Source organism: Triticum urartu, chromosome 5 (genome assembly GCF_003073215.2).
Source record: "Triticum urartu cultivar G1812 chromosome 5, Tu2.1, whole genome shotgun sequence".
NCBI classification, from domain to species: Eukaryota; Viridiplantae; Streptophyta; class Magnoliopsida; order Poales; family Poaceae; genus Triticum; species Triticum urartu.
Window position 1 is genome coordinate 544,069,128 of NC_053026.1, and position 15,138 is coordinate 544,084,265.

Below are 15,138 nucleotides of genomic sequence, written 5' to 3' on the forward strand. Positions count from 1 at the left end.
AGTAATGATAATGATATAGAAATTGAACCTGCTGTTGATCTTGATAACCCACAATCAAAGAATCAACTTTATGATAAGGAAGATTTTGTTGCTAGGAAACATGGTAAAGAAAGAGAGCCTTGGGTTCAGAAACCCATGCCTTTTCCTCCCAAACCATCCAAGAAAAAGGATGATGAGGATTTTGAGCGCTTTGCTGAAATGATTAGACCTATCTTTTTGCGTATGCGATTAACTGACATGCTCAAAACTAATCCTTATGCTAAGTACATGAAAGATATTATTAAAAATAAAAGAAAGATACCGGAAGCTAAAATTTCCACCATGCTTGCTAATTATACTTTTAAGGGTGGAATACCAAAGAAACTTGGAGATCCAGGAGTACCCACTATACCATGGTCCATTAAAAGAAATTATGTTAAAACTGCTTTATGTGATCTTGGAGCCGGTGTTAGTGTTATGCCTCTCTCTCTATATCGTAGACTTGATTTTAATAAGTTGACACCTACTGAAATATCTTTGCAAATGGCTGATAAATCAACTGCTATACATGTCGGTATTTGTGAGGATGTGCCTGTTGTAGTTGCAAATGTTACTATTTTAACGGACTTTGTTATTCTTTATATTCCCGAGGACGATATTATGTCTATTATTCTTGGAAGACGCTTTTTGAATACTAAAGGGGCTGTTATTGATTGCACTAAAGGTAATGTCACTTTTCATGTTAATGGTAATGAGCACACGGTACACTTTCCGAGGAAACAACCTCAAGGTCATAGTATCAACTCTATTGGAAAAATTCCATCGATTATATTTGGAGGTTTTGAATTTCCTCTTCCTACTGTTAAGAAGAAATATGATATTCTTATTATTGGGGATGTGCATATCCCCATTGAGGTAACATAGTGTTATTCGAAATTTCTCCGGTTCCATGTTATTCGTAATGAGTTCGTTAACAAGACTTGATCAACCTTGTTAGTGGATTCCTTTTGATGATCATGAGAAGGATGAAACTAGAAGGCAAAACCTTCTGTACCCCACTTTTACTTTTTGTTATTTATATTAAATAAAATAAAAATAAATATTTTTCTGTCTGTTATTTGATTATCCGTGCAATATAAAAATACCTCAGAAATAAAAGTTCTCCAAATGCCCTGAAAATTAAATATGATTTTTTCTAGAATATTTGAGGATTTATGGAACTGAGAACACACCAGGTGGGCCAACCACCTTGCCACCAGGGTGGAGGGTGCGCCCACCCCCCTAGGGCGTGCCCCCTGCCTTGTGGGCCCATGGTGACCCTCCTTCACTTATTCCTGCACCCACACACTTCATCTTCCTCCCCCAAACACGAATAACCAGCTCAAACCCGAGTCCAAGATCGTTTTGCTGCCATTTTCGATCTCCTTGCTCAAAGCACCTCTCACAAAACTGCTTGGGGAGATTGTTCCTTGGTATGTGACTCCTCCATTGGTCCAATTAGTTTTTATTCTAGTGCTTTATTCATTGCAATTTTTTGCTTCTTAGGTGACCCTGTTCTTGAGCTTGCATGTCAAATTTATATGGTCAAAAGTAGCTTTAATGCATGATATAGGCCCTAGGCACTTGTAGGAGTAGTTGCTATCAATATTATTGAGTTTGGTTTACTTTTATTTTGAAGTTACTAAAAATTTCAGAATTTTTCAGAAAATGATGAGGAGACTTTTGAGGGGCTCATCAAGCCAAAGCTCGAAGGAAAAGGCAACGAAGCCTATGTATAATCTGCCTCGCACCGCGGAGGTTCGGGCGTGTGAATGGCCTTCCGAGGATTTCTTAAGAGCAGCCAGGATTTATGAAGATTTTCATGAGTTGGCTCATACTGCAGGCCTTACCGCTTTCCTCCACGACCAATGCGATCAGTATCTCTTGCTCACAAATACCTTTGTGCAAAACTTTCATTTTCATTCTAGGAACTCACCACCTACGGTGGAATTTCATTTATATGATGAGCATAAGGAGATGTCACTTTATGATTTTTGTCGGATCTGTTTAGTCCCTTTTGGGGGCAAGACAGAAGAACCACATCGTGATGATGTGGAGGGATTTATTGACACTATCACTGTAGGGGAAACAAGGAAGGTTTCCGATGCACGAATCATTAGCATACATTTTCCTGTTTTACGCTACTTTGCATTATTTGCTAGTCGTTGCTTAATTGGTTGCGGAAACTGTGGAAACCTGAGTATCCCTGATATTATTATTTTGCACCATGGTTTATACGGTGATAACTCTTTTAGTATGGGCAGCATTATTGCCAAACGGTTAAGTCTGAACCGTACCAAGGGCCCCATCTTTGGAGGCATCTATGCTACACGCCTAGCTGCACATTTTAACATACCTATTAGGCATGCTGAGAAGGAAGAAAAAGTGATGCCCCGTGTTTATCTAGATTATAAAAGTATGGTGGCACATGATTTTATTGTTAAGAATAGGGAAGGAGAGCTCAAATATCAATTGTTCTTTAATAAACATCATCCTAAGACTATTACCTTGCCCGCTCCTTCTTTGTTTGATTTGACTGTAGGCACGTACCTTGTTCCGTTGACGGCTATCCACACCTACCGGAACCCTGCACCAGCCGAGGAGCCAGAGCCGAAACCACAATTTGATCCGTCACGACAGTCTAATTACCAGTGGGATCCGAAGATGATTGTCAGCCAGTGGCAATCTGAGTCTTGTTCTTCCTCATCACAGTACGACCCCAACAACTATTATTATGGATATCCGCCAGGCCAGCCGTGGCCATAGACCAACTTAGGCCAAAAGCCTAAGCTTGGGGGAGTATGTATTTCCCACCGACATTACATTTATGCTCACACACCCATTGCTAGATGTCGGTGCTCATACTTTTTCATTGTCTCATCCATGCTAGTTTAATTTCCTTTTTATGCTTTCTTGTGTGTTTAATAAACCTTAAGAAAAACAAAAAAAATAGATGTAGCTTTTAATTAGTTTACTTTCCATGCTTGTAGTAGTAATTAAAAAGAAAACCTAGAAAGATTTCATGTTCTTCTTTTGCTTGTTGGGAGCTTTCCCGTGTAAATAGTTTTATTTCTTTTCTTTGGGGGTCGATAGGAGAAGACCATAATTAAATTGTTGAAATGGCTCTTATATGCATTATTGTTTATCTGACAAAAGAGCCCATATTACCTTGTCTTCTCCTGTTTATTGAATGCCTGCAGATTCCAGCTTAGTCCAATGCATGTGCACTATTATTATTATTCACATCGTTCGGTCATGCAAGTGAAAGGCAATTATGATGATATATGATGGACTGGCTGAGATGATAAAAGCTGGTATGAACTCGACTTTGTTTTTGTTAATATGATTAGTTCATCGTTCCTGATTCAGCCTATTATGAATAAACATGTTTGCAATGACAACTAGAGATCATAGTTTCTTGTGCCATGCTTGATTAGCAATGAGTTATAATGGTTTACCTTGCGTGCCAACATGCTATTAAAATGGTTATGATGTGGTATGATAGGGTGGTTTCCTCCTCTGAATGATTTAAGTGACTTGACTTGGCACATGTTCATGCATGTAGTTGAAACAAAATCAACATAGCCTTCACGATATTTATGTTCATGGTGGATTATATCCTACTCATGCTTGCATTCAGTGTTGATTAATTTTAATGCATGTTCATGACTCTTGTCGCTCTCTAGCTGGTCGCTTCCCAGTCTTTTGCTAGCCTTCACCTGTACTAAGCGAGAATACTGCTTTTGCATCCAAACTCCTTAAACCCCAAAGTTATTCCACATGAGTCCACTATACCTACCTATATACGGTATCTACCTGCCGTTCCAAGTAAATTTGTATGTGCCAAACTCTAAACCTTCAAATAAATATCCTGTTTTGTATGCTCGAATAGCTCATGTATCAAATAGGGTTGTCCGTATCTTCCATGTTAGGCAGGTTATTCTCAAGAGGAGTGGACTCCGCTCCTCACTCACGAGATAAATGGCTGGTCACTGGGATGCCCAGTCCCATGCTTTATGCAAACTAAATCAAAATAATTGCAAACTAAAATCCCCTTGGGACTCTTGTTAGTTGGAGGCACTCGTTGTTTCGAGCAAGCCATGGATTGATGCTTGTGGTGGAAGGGGGAGCATAAACTTTACCATTCTATTTGGGAACCGCCTATAATCTGTGTAGCATGGAAGATATCGCCATCTCTTGGTTGTTATGTTGACAATGAAAGTATACCGCTCAAAATATTATTCACCTCTGTTTCAAAACCGAGCTCTGGCACCTCTACAAATCCCTGCTTCCCTTTGCGAAGGGCCTATCTATTTACTTTTATGTTGAGTCATCATCCTCTTATCAAAAAGCACCAGTTGGAGAGCACTGTTGTCATTTGCATTCATTACTGTTAGGTTACATTGAGTATGACTTGAGTGGATCTCTTTTACCATGAATTACAATGTCTAGTCAGTCCTTGGTCTTTAAAGGTGCTCTGCATTTATGTTCTGCGGTCTCAGAAAGGGCTAGTGAGATACCATCTTGTTATATCATATTATGATTGTTTTGAGAAAGTGTTGTCGTCCGAGTTTTATTATTATGGCTCGCTAGTTGATTATGCTATTGATATGAGTAAACTTGAGACCTATGCGTTATTGCAAATGTGGTTAGCTATAATCTTTGCTGAAAACTTGAATGCTGGATTTACATATTTACAACAACAAGAGCAAACAGAGTTTGTAAAAGTTTTTTTTATCAGTTTCAGTTTGTCAACTGAATTGCTTGAGGACAAGCAAAGGTTTAAGCTTGGGGGAGTTGATACGTCTCCAACGTATCTACTTTTCCAAACACTTTTGCCCTCGTTTTGGACTCTAACTTGCATGATTTGAATGGAACTAACCCGGACTGACGCTGTTTTCAGCAGAACTACCATGGTGTTATTTATGTGCAGGATCAAACGTTCTCGGAATGACCTGAAACTTCACGGAGACACTTTTCAGAAAATAAGAAAAATACCTGCCAAAGATGAAGGCCAGGGGGCCCACCGTCTTGCCACGAGGGTGGGGGCATGCCTGCACCCTAGGGCGCGCGCCCCCTACCTCGTGGGCCCCCTATTGCATCTCCGACTCCTACTCCACCTCCATATATTGAGTTTCGATGAGAAAAAATCAGAGATAAGAAATCATCACGTTTTACGATACAGAGCCGCCGCCAAGCCCTAAAACCTATCAGGAGGGCTGATCTGGAGTCCGTTCGGGGCTCCGAAAAGGGGAATCCGTCGCCATCGTCATCATCAACCATCCTCCATCACCAATTTCATGATGTTCACCGTCGTGCGTGAGTAATTCCATCGTAGGCTTGCTGGACGGTGATGGGTTGGATGGGATCTATCATGTAATCGAGTTATTTTTGTTAGGGTTTGATCCCTAGTATCCACTATGTTTTGAGATTGATGTTGCTATGACTTCGCTATGCTTAATGCTTGTCACTAGGGCCCGAGTGTCATGATTTCAGATCTGAACCTATTATGTTTTCATCAATATATGAGTGTTCTTGATCATATCTTGTAAGTCTATAGTCACCTATTATGTGTTATGATCCGCTAACCCCGAAGTGACAATAATCGGGATACTTACCGGTGATGACCGTAGTTTGAGGAGTTCATGTATTCACTATGTGTTAATGCTCTGTTCCGGTTCTCTATTAAAGGAGGCCTTAATATCCCTTAGTTTCCGTAAGGACCCCGCTGTCACGGGAGGGTAGGACAAAAGATGTCATGCAAGTTCTTTTCCATAAGCACGTATGACTATATTCGGAATACATGCCAACATTATATCTATGAACTAGAGCTAGTTCTGTGTCACCCTAGGTTATGACTGTTACATGATTAACCGCATCCGGCATAATTCTCCATCACTGATCCATTGCCTACGAGCTTTCCATATATTGTGCTTCGCTTATTTACTTTTCCGTTGCTATTGCTATAATCACTACAAAATACCAAAAATATTACTTTTACTATTGTTACCTTTTGCTGCCGTTATCACCACTATCATATTACTTTGCTACTAAACACTTTGCTGCAGATATTAAGTTTCCAGGTGTGGTTGAATTGACAACTCAGCTGCTAATACTTGAGAATATTCTTTGACTCCCCTTTTGTCGAATCAATAAATTTGGGTTGAATACTCTACCCTCGAAAACTGTTGCAATCCTCTATACTTGTGGGTTATCAGATGTGTATGTGAAGCAACCTCCTCGGTTTGAAAGCAAAAGTTCTCCCTCTCATGTGTGTAAAATTGACAAAGCACTATATGGGTTGAAGCAAGCACCGAGAGCATGGTACTCTAGTCTCTGTCACAAAATGCAAGCACTTGGTTTTATTCCATCCAAATCTGACACATTTTTGTCATTTACAACAAGTCCAACACATGCATATTTTATTTTAATATATGTTGATGATATCATTGTGACAAGCTCATCCAATGAAGCAATCATAGAACTGTTGAAAGATTTGAGTGCAGATTTTGCTCTAAATGACCTTGGTGACATGCACTATTTTCTTGGAATTAAGGTGAAGAAACATACAAATGGACTTCATCCCTCTCAATAAAAGTATGCAACTGATCAAGTAAAAAAGGCTGACCTGCAAGGTTGTAAACCTAGACCCACTCCATTATCCAGCTCAGAAAAAGTGTCTCTCACAGAAGGTAACCCCTTGAGTCAAGAAGACAGCACAAAATACAGGAGTTTGGTAGGAGAACTTCAATATCTCACTCTGACCAGACCTGATATATCTTCTGTTGTTCACAAAGTATGCCAGTTTCTTCATGCACCCACTAATGTTCATTTTACTGCTGTAAAACACACAGTGAGATATGTCAAAGGAACCTTGAGCATTGGCCTAGATTTCAGCAAATCATCCTCTAATCTTGTCAGTGCCTCCTCTGACTTTGATTAGGCAGGATGCCTGGATGACAGGCGCTCAACTGGTGGATTTGCAGTCTTTTTTGGACCCAACCTGATCTCATGGTGTGCACGAAAATAGGCTACTGTTTCTAGGTCCAGCGCAGAGGCAGAGTATAAGGCACTAGCAAATGCTACAGCTGAAATTATATGGGTTCAATCCATGTTGAAAGAACTGGGTGTGAAGAACACACAAGCTTCATGTCTGTGGTGTGATAACGTTGGTGCAACTTATCTGTCTTCCAATCCAGTTTTTCATGCAAGGACAAAGTATATTGAAATAGATTTTCACTTTGTTCGAGAAAGAGTTGCTCGGAAGCAACTTGACATTCGCTTTGTTCATTCCAAAGATCAGCTTGTAGATGGATTTACAAAGGCTTTGCCTGTGAGAAGCTTTGAGAATTTTAAACATAATCTCAATTTGATGAAGTTATGATTAAGGGAGAATGTCAAACATACCTTATCAGCCGCACCATAATGTTATTGTTATGCGTAGCTCTAGGTTGTTAGGAGTCCTGTTGAGATTAGACTAGGTTGTTGGGGTTTATCTTTATCTAGTCTAACCTCTTATCTCTTTCTTCCTCTCCAAGATGTAATCTCCAACAACTTGTATCAGTTGTACAGGGAGGTGCGCCCCTGCTATATTAACACGTACACGTCGCCCACATCGGGTAAGACGTTTCCGCTATCGCACACGTGGTAGCGTAGCGATCCCGAGAAAGTTAACCAAGAGCATCGCCCTGAATTGCCACTCATCGTCCAAGAGCATGCGCTTGTCCATGGCTTGGTCCAGCATAAAAATCAGCTAACTAGAGACCGCCGGACATCCCATAAAAACTGACCAAGCCACTTATATAGGGCTTTCAGAAAAAAATATGCTTACCTAGCTTCACCTCCTCTAGACCGGCCGGCTCCTGGCACAACGTGATCCAAAGAAGCTTCTGATCCAGCGTCTATAAGGCAGAGCTCTAACCCAGAGCTCTACAACTCAAGCTGGACGTAGCAAGCGGGCTTTTTGGCCTGCTCGTGGATCGACTAGGACCGGACCGATCGGTCCCGGCCCGCTGGAAAGACTGGCCGGTCCGAGCCGGGAATATCTGCCCAAAAAACGACTGGTCCGGTCCGGTCTTAGCTCGGTTAACTCGAATGGACCGAAGGAGGACGGCTGTTTCTTATGCACGAGTAAACTTACGCGATGGACTCTCTGGCTCCGGGTAGAAGAAGAGACAGTTCTCTGCATGATTTACTGCACGTTATTGTAGAGACAGTTATCTCCACGATTTACTTCGTAGGAATAGGAATCTGTTGCCTAAAACGCTGCAGTTTTCCTTTTATTCAGCGGAACAGAAACAGAAAGAACAAGAAAGATGGGCGCGATCGGATATGTTCCTGCCATCCAACACCTCCCCACGATCCTATTAACCCATGTCATGGAACGGAAGACCGATTAGTGGCAGATCAGAATTTGTACGAGTGAATGGTACATTTGTATGTGGCCATGTGGGCATACACGTTACAGGTTCTACTTATTTGCAACATGCAAACTGTAAAAAGGATAGTTATGGCACATGCAACGATCCTACAATGTGGACTCCTATCGACTCAACAGGGTTAACGTGATACTTTTAAAAAACAAACAGAATTAACGTGACAGAAAACAGGAAACACCCCAAAAAAAAGGAATCAACCAGGCAACGAGATTAATTGCCTAACACTGGTATCGCCACGAACAGACCCGCCCTTGGACTTCATCCGCGCGCGGGCTTACCAGAGGAAGAACTCCAGCTTCCCCAAGTCAGGCGGATCGGGGGTGACCTCCGCCGGCTCCTGCGACGCCGCCATCTCCACGGCAACACCTCCGGTCCTCGCGTACCCGGCCTTCCCGATATCGTAAACGTCCTGATGATGCGCACGCGACTGTTTCCACTCTCCTTCCTCTCCTCCCCGTGCCCCGTAATCTCTTGCCGTCGCTTGCCGTCGCCGTACAATGCCATGGCCGGTCCCCTCGATCCGGCCCGAGCTTTAGCATCGCCGGTCCGGTCCATAAGAAGTCGAACGCGGCACTGCTCGGTCCGGTCCGGCGCGCACCGCCGGCGGCCGATCCAGACGGCGGCTCCGTCAGGGACCGGACCGGACCATATCCACCCTGATCTACAACACATTGATTTGCTGGGGCGAAAACAAAATTACCACAAAAACAGGAACAATCTTGTCTGCAATTTCTTGTCATAACTGTAGATCAAAAATGTGGTCATGGTAACGTTTCAGGTTTTAGTCTTGCAAGTCTACTGCCATCGCTAAGACGCTAACCACTTTCTATCGCTCCCTCTCTCTTTGCATGGTCCAAAGATATGAATATATATCCTATGTAGGCCGACGGATGGATGACGAGCATGAGCAGACCACGGAGACGGAGGGGCTAGCAGCAAAAGGGACCTGGATGCCGGCCTAGCTAGGTGCTGCAATGACATGGGAGGGGGGTTGTTTTCCTCGTGCAGCAAAGGGACTTGGACGCCAGGCACCGCCGGTAGCGCAGCTCCATCACGAACTCATTCGCCGGAGCACCCACTGCCCTCTGGACCTTGTTCTTCGGCTTGCGGCTTAGCCACTGCTTGAGTAGGCCGTGCAGTGTCGTCGAGTGGCAGACTGGCTTGCCATGGCATACGATCTCCACCTGCATTTCATACAAGTATGCATACAAGGGGTCAGGCCAAATAGCACATTCAACATTGTCCATATGCAAACATACTTTCTCGGTTCACATGCGCGACAACAAGAAAAATGATACTAATTGGTGCAAATAAATCGTACTATATATGCCACCATCCAAATCTACAAATGCAGCAAGGTGGTGGTTCCTTTAACAGGAAATCGGTTGGGGTGGTGGCCCCTTCATTATTTCAGAAAAATAAAATCAAGAATGCAGCAAACTGGAGATTTATTGATGATCTAATTCTAATGCTTGGAAGCAACCACCTTGCCAAGAGGCCCCACACAACAGTCAAAATCAAAACACAAAGACATCTAAAATGCTCACCTTAACGTCACTTGCTAGCTCAAGTTTTTCCATAATGAGCTTCAGGATGGAGGAGACCTGCATAGTTCCATCTCTGAAACAAGAAGAAAAATCCATATTAAACAGAATGTATTAAATTACAGGAATTGAGTTTCGTGTTAGCTGAATTCCTGGAAGGGATGAACGAAAAAAAGCACGCAGGATTTTTGAATGAAACATCCTCTCCAATGATGATAAAAATTGTTATTCTAGACACTTCACCTTCATATTTTGAAATGAAGGAAATAGCTCTTGCTGATACCATAGAGAGCAGTTGCTACTAGTAGAAAACATAACATGAAAAGGCGATTTAAAATTCTAAAGCTGGGAAAAAACCTTCAGCAATCTATGCTACAAATAAGAGGACACTAAGTGAAATATGAGAGGCCTCTATCATTGTTGACAAAGAAACTTGAAGATTAATGGGGAACTCACTTAATTCTGTAGAATTTCCTTTCTAGCTGAGGCAGCCGTTTTAGCTTCTGCCCTGCAAAACAGTTTTCCTTTTGATGTGAGGACACAAAAAACACGGTCCATCAGAATTAGTACAAATATTGAATATGCTGCAATCTTACTGGTTCGGTGAAGTCACTAGTGAAACCAGACTGGGTTAGTTATTCCATCTTTCGATTCTGCTTCTGCGCTTTCCCTCAGACTATCCTCTGTGATTGTTTTGTTTTCTCGACTTTCCCTGAGACAACTTAAGTTTTGTGACTTCTTCGCACTTGCCACGACTAAGCTCCATAAGGGCTTGTGAAGCTCTTCCTTGTCAATCGTCTCATGATTCTTTCCATCTTCAGAAATATCTGCACTATTCTGTTTGGGATGGAAGTGTAGTCAGAAAATCAGAATAAGCAAATGTTACAAGACAATTGGCATCAAACTTTCATATGAAACTATGTGCTGATAATACTTTAGTAGCACCTTCTTTTTGTTTGCAGATGTTGTCACCTTGGTTGATTTTGGTGCTGAGGCCATTTCAGACTTCTGATTATGTTCTTCAGATTTATTTGGCAATTTATCGACAGAAAACAAATGGGACATGAATTTCCTTCTTGCAGCTCTCTGCCCTGTCAGAGTAGGTTGTGTTGCCATCTTTGGGGTTTGAACCAAGGAAGAAATGGACCTCTCTTTTATTTTTGATGGCAGTGTAGTAGTTGGAGCCTCAGAAGCATCAACTTCTGTCTCAGGTGGAAACGCATGGTCCCTGATAGCCTGAATTTTTGTATGATCCCTTCAAACAAGTAAACAATCAATCATGTTAGGTAGCAGCTTATAGTAGAGTACCTGAGTCGAGATCACAGGAAAAAAAGAATAAGTGGCTGGAATTCTAAGCTTTTGTTTCACAAAACAAGAATGTATGTCTACATAGATAGTTTCTTCTATAGATACATTCTAAGCTTTTGCTTCACAAAAAAACAAGTTTCGTCTGGTTATTAGTGAGAGTTTACACTTGTATTGCATAACTCCGCTGGTGTACTTATACATAGAATTAAAGAAATTGAGAACTGACAAGCTGAAAAAACAATGCTGTAGATAACTATATAGAAAACCTTGTTATTTTAACAATTACTTACCTGAATTTCTCTTGAGGAGCAATCCCAAGAGCAGCGTTGAAAATGGGGTAGGATTCGATCCCCTCCTCATCTATTTTCTTCATGATACAATCCCTGCAAACTGCTTACAAAAAGACGGTCACAAGAGGAACTCCACAGGCTGGTTATTACTTATTAGTGAGAGTTTACACTTGTATTGCATAACTCTGCTGGTTTACTTATACATAGACTTAAAAGAAATTGAGAACTAACAAGTTGCAAAAACAATGATGTAGATAACTATATAGATAACCTTGTTATTTTAACAATTACTTACCTGAGTTTCTCTTGAGGAGCAATCCCAAGAGCAGCGTTGCAAATGGGGCAGGATTCGATCCCCTCCTCATCTATTTTCTTCATGATACAATCCCTGCAAAATGCAGAGATTTGAAAGAACCGAATTTTACGTGCTTGGCAAATGAAAACAATATTAGGAGTAAATTAGCTAGTAGCAACAATGCAACAAGACTAGATCTTTGGCTTGCATCCAGATTGAGAGCGCAAGTAGTGGTGCAGCAGTAGCATCCAGATTGATTCTTATCAATCAAGTGGTGCAACCACATTTTATTTAAGAATAATCATCCTCTTGGCCTCTACAGCATCTGGTGCAGTCACTTTGTGAAAGAAAAAACGTGGGGCAGCCACATTTTATTTAAGAATGTGAAGCGCGGCTATAGCAAAAACCTAGAACTGAAATACTTACCCAATACAAATAACTATAAGAGCACACCACTCGGGCTCCGCTCTGGTCGGCAATGGTGAGCGGAGGTGCGATGGATTTGAGCCCCGGCACCTAGATTTGATGGTGGCGATGGTGGTCGTCGGGTGCGAGGTGTTAGAATAAATCCGAGACATACCGTCGATTATTCAAGGATCAAGCAATCACACGAGCCACGACACCAAGATTTGTTAACGAGGTTCATCAATATGACTACATCCTCGGGGCATGACTACGGGCGCTCCTCCCCGTGACACCATCATAATACCGTACACCGGTCACCCGGGCGCCGGCACACGCCGCTGGCTCCCCTTGCGCGCATATGCTATTATGTTGGCATAGGTTACATCGTGTGTCTACCCCGCTATATATGAGAGGCCTAGGATACAAGTGTCCTACTAGGACACGACTCCATATCCTATTTAAACACAATACTACTCAGAGTCCAACTGTAACCTAACTTGTACACAATATTCGACACAACTCTAACAAACTCCACCTTGGCGAATATTCTCCACCACCCTAGATTTGTCCATGCGTCAAACTTTCATGTACATTGGACTTGAGCTTATCCCATGAGTACCGTTGCTACTGCAAAGACTCCACGTGACTCCACCTGCAACTTGTAGTCCCTTCTTTTCATGACCACACTCAACACTCGAGTAAAATTAAGTTCCTTATTACTCTAGTTTGTGCTCCTAACTTCCAGAATATCAGTCCAACGTCATCACACACTGATCACTGACCTGCGTGAAAGTGAACAACTCACATGTTGGGTGTCACACATAAGAGTTACCTAAACTCAACATCACCGCTCCTTTCTTGAACGTCTGTCTGAAACTTGAAAGAATTTCACCGTTGCTTGTAGTCATTCTGAGTCAAATTCGCAGTTGTCTCACCACATGTATGACCACCAGAGCCCTGGCACGTCTCCATGTTTCGTGCATACCGCACGCCTCGCCGCTATTACTGCGTCGAGGCTCCGCTGTCCTGGTCGAGTCTCAAGGGTCGCAAACCCACATCACTCAACCCTCACTGCAGAGTACCACCGATCATCACCGACCGATGACGAGTTTCACGCTTCCATCAGACCACTGGGCTCCAGTCCGAACTGCATGTCACTCGCTTTTTCCCAGCTGAATAGGCTTCGACTCTATGTCGACTTACGCCGTAGCCCCTCAATCCAGCTCCACCTTCAACATGACTCCATGGTGGTTGATCAGTCCACCCTCGCGCCCTGTCGACTTCAAGCTCTCAAGTACGCACCGTGTTGAATCAACCCCGCGCCATAATCTTGTCGAAGCCACACAAGCCCTCTGTACCTGCGCCACGTGTTTCCACGCCCAGAAGTTGGTCACCATCAGCATCACGCTCCTATGTCGCCGTCGCTGATCCCGCACCGTCTTCTGTACCAACCGACATGCGTCGATCCGTCAGACTGTCCAGGCCAACTGCCCTATGTGTCTGACCCGAGCCGAACTTTCCTGACTGCAACCATCTGCAACTCCTTACAACCATCATCGTCCATCTTAACTGGCTTGACACCCTGCAACGCCTTCAAGCATCCTGTTGTGCCAACAAATTTTTCACCCTTGTTTGCCATAACCCAAAGCTTCCAGTTCCGTTGAACTTCTCCACCTCAAACCTAGTATCCGTTGACATCATGGTTATTTGTATGATTGACCCTGTGAAAAAAATAACTGAGCGGTCTTCTCGTGATCACCAAGCACATGAACGGAACCTCCGCGTACTACTTGCTTTTATCAATGCCCTTTGCTCCAATGCATACTACTAGTATCGCCCATGGACTTGCTTCTGTCGGCTGCGGCTCGTACACGAAGAGAACACATCTCTTCCCAGGACTCGGTCTCCTTTTTTTTCAAAACAAATCTTTCAACACGATCGCTTTGTACTCGGCCGCACGACCCATCTTGGACCTGGCTACGGTTACCCACGACCATGATCTCGAGCGCCACGCGCCTGGCCTGGCCACCTACCTCCGTTAATCCGTCTAGGCCGCCGCACCACGTACGCGCTGTGCGCTTTCGGCGGCACATCCGCTTTAGACCGATCTGTTTGCCCGACTGACTTGATCGCTTCATTGAAGATTACAATGACCAACGTCTGCTTTCAGGTTGCAACTCGCCGACGACTTCGTCCCGTATCACGACCTCTTTTCACAGATTTTTTTCGTTGTTTTCTTTCTCCTCTAGATCAATGATCCACTGCCTTCGCACAACCTAGCTCATGATGCCACTTGTGTTAGAATTAAATTCAAGGCATACCGTTGATCATCCGAGGAGCAAGCAATCACACGAGCACGACACCGAGATTTGTTAACGAGGTTCACCGATATGGCTACATCCCCGGGGCATGACTACGGGCGCTCCTCTCCGTGACACCATCACAATACCGCATACCGGCCACCCGGGCGCCGGCACACGCCGCCGGCTCCCCCTTGCGCGCCTGTGCTATTATGTTGGCCTAGGTTACATCGTGTGTCTACCCCGCTATATATGAGAGGCCTAGGATACAAGTGTCCTACTAGGAAACGACTCCATATCCTATCTAAGCACAATACTACTCAGAGTCCAACTGTAACCTAACTTGTACACAATATTCGACACAACTCTAACATGAGGGGCCGACGGCTGTTGGGCAGGGGGTGTTGGTGGTGGTCTGACCGGTATTGGCTTGGGCTGGAGGCGGTGGCAATATGCTGGGTTAAGGTCTTGCTTCCGGTTGTGGCCCGGGTAAGCGATGCCCGTGGAGCATTCTCTTATTGAAGGCGGCGTGCTCGGTTC

The 15,138-nt window shown here is 43.5% G+C and overlaps 1 pseudogene; it reads right to left on the bottom strand.

The window, feature by feature from the left end:
• Positions 1-7,525: 7,525 nt before the first annotated feature.
• Positions 7,526-13,937, bottom strand: LOC125507344 (annotated as a pseudogene).
• Between the last annotated feature and the right edge of the window lie 1,201 nt (positions 13,938-15,138).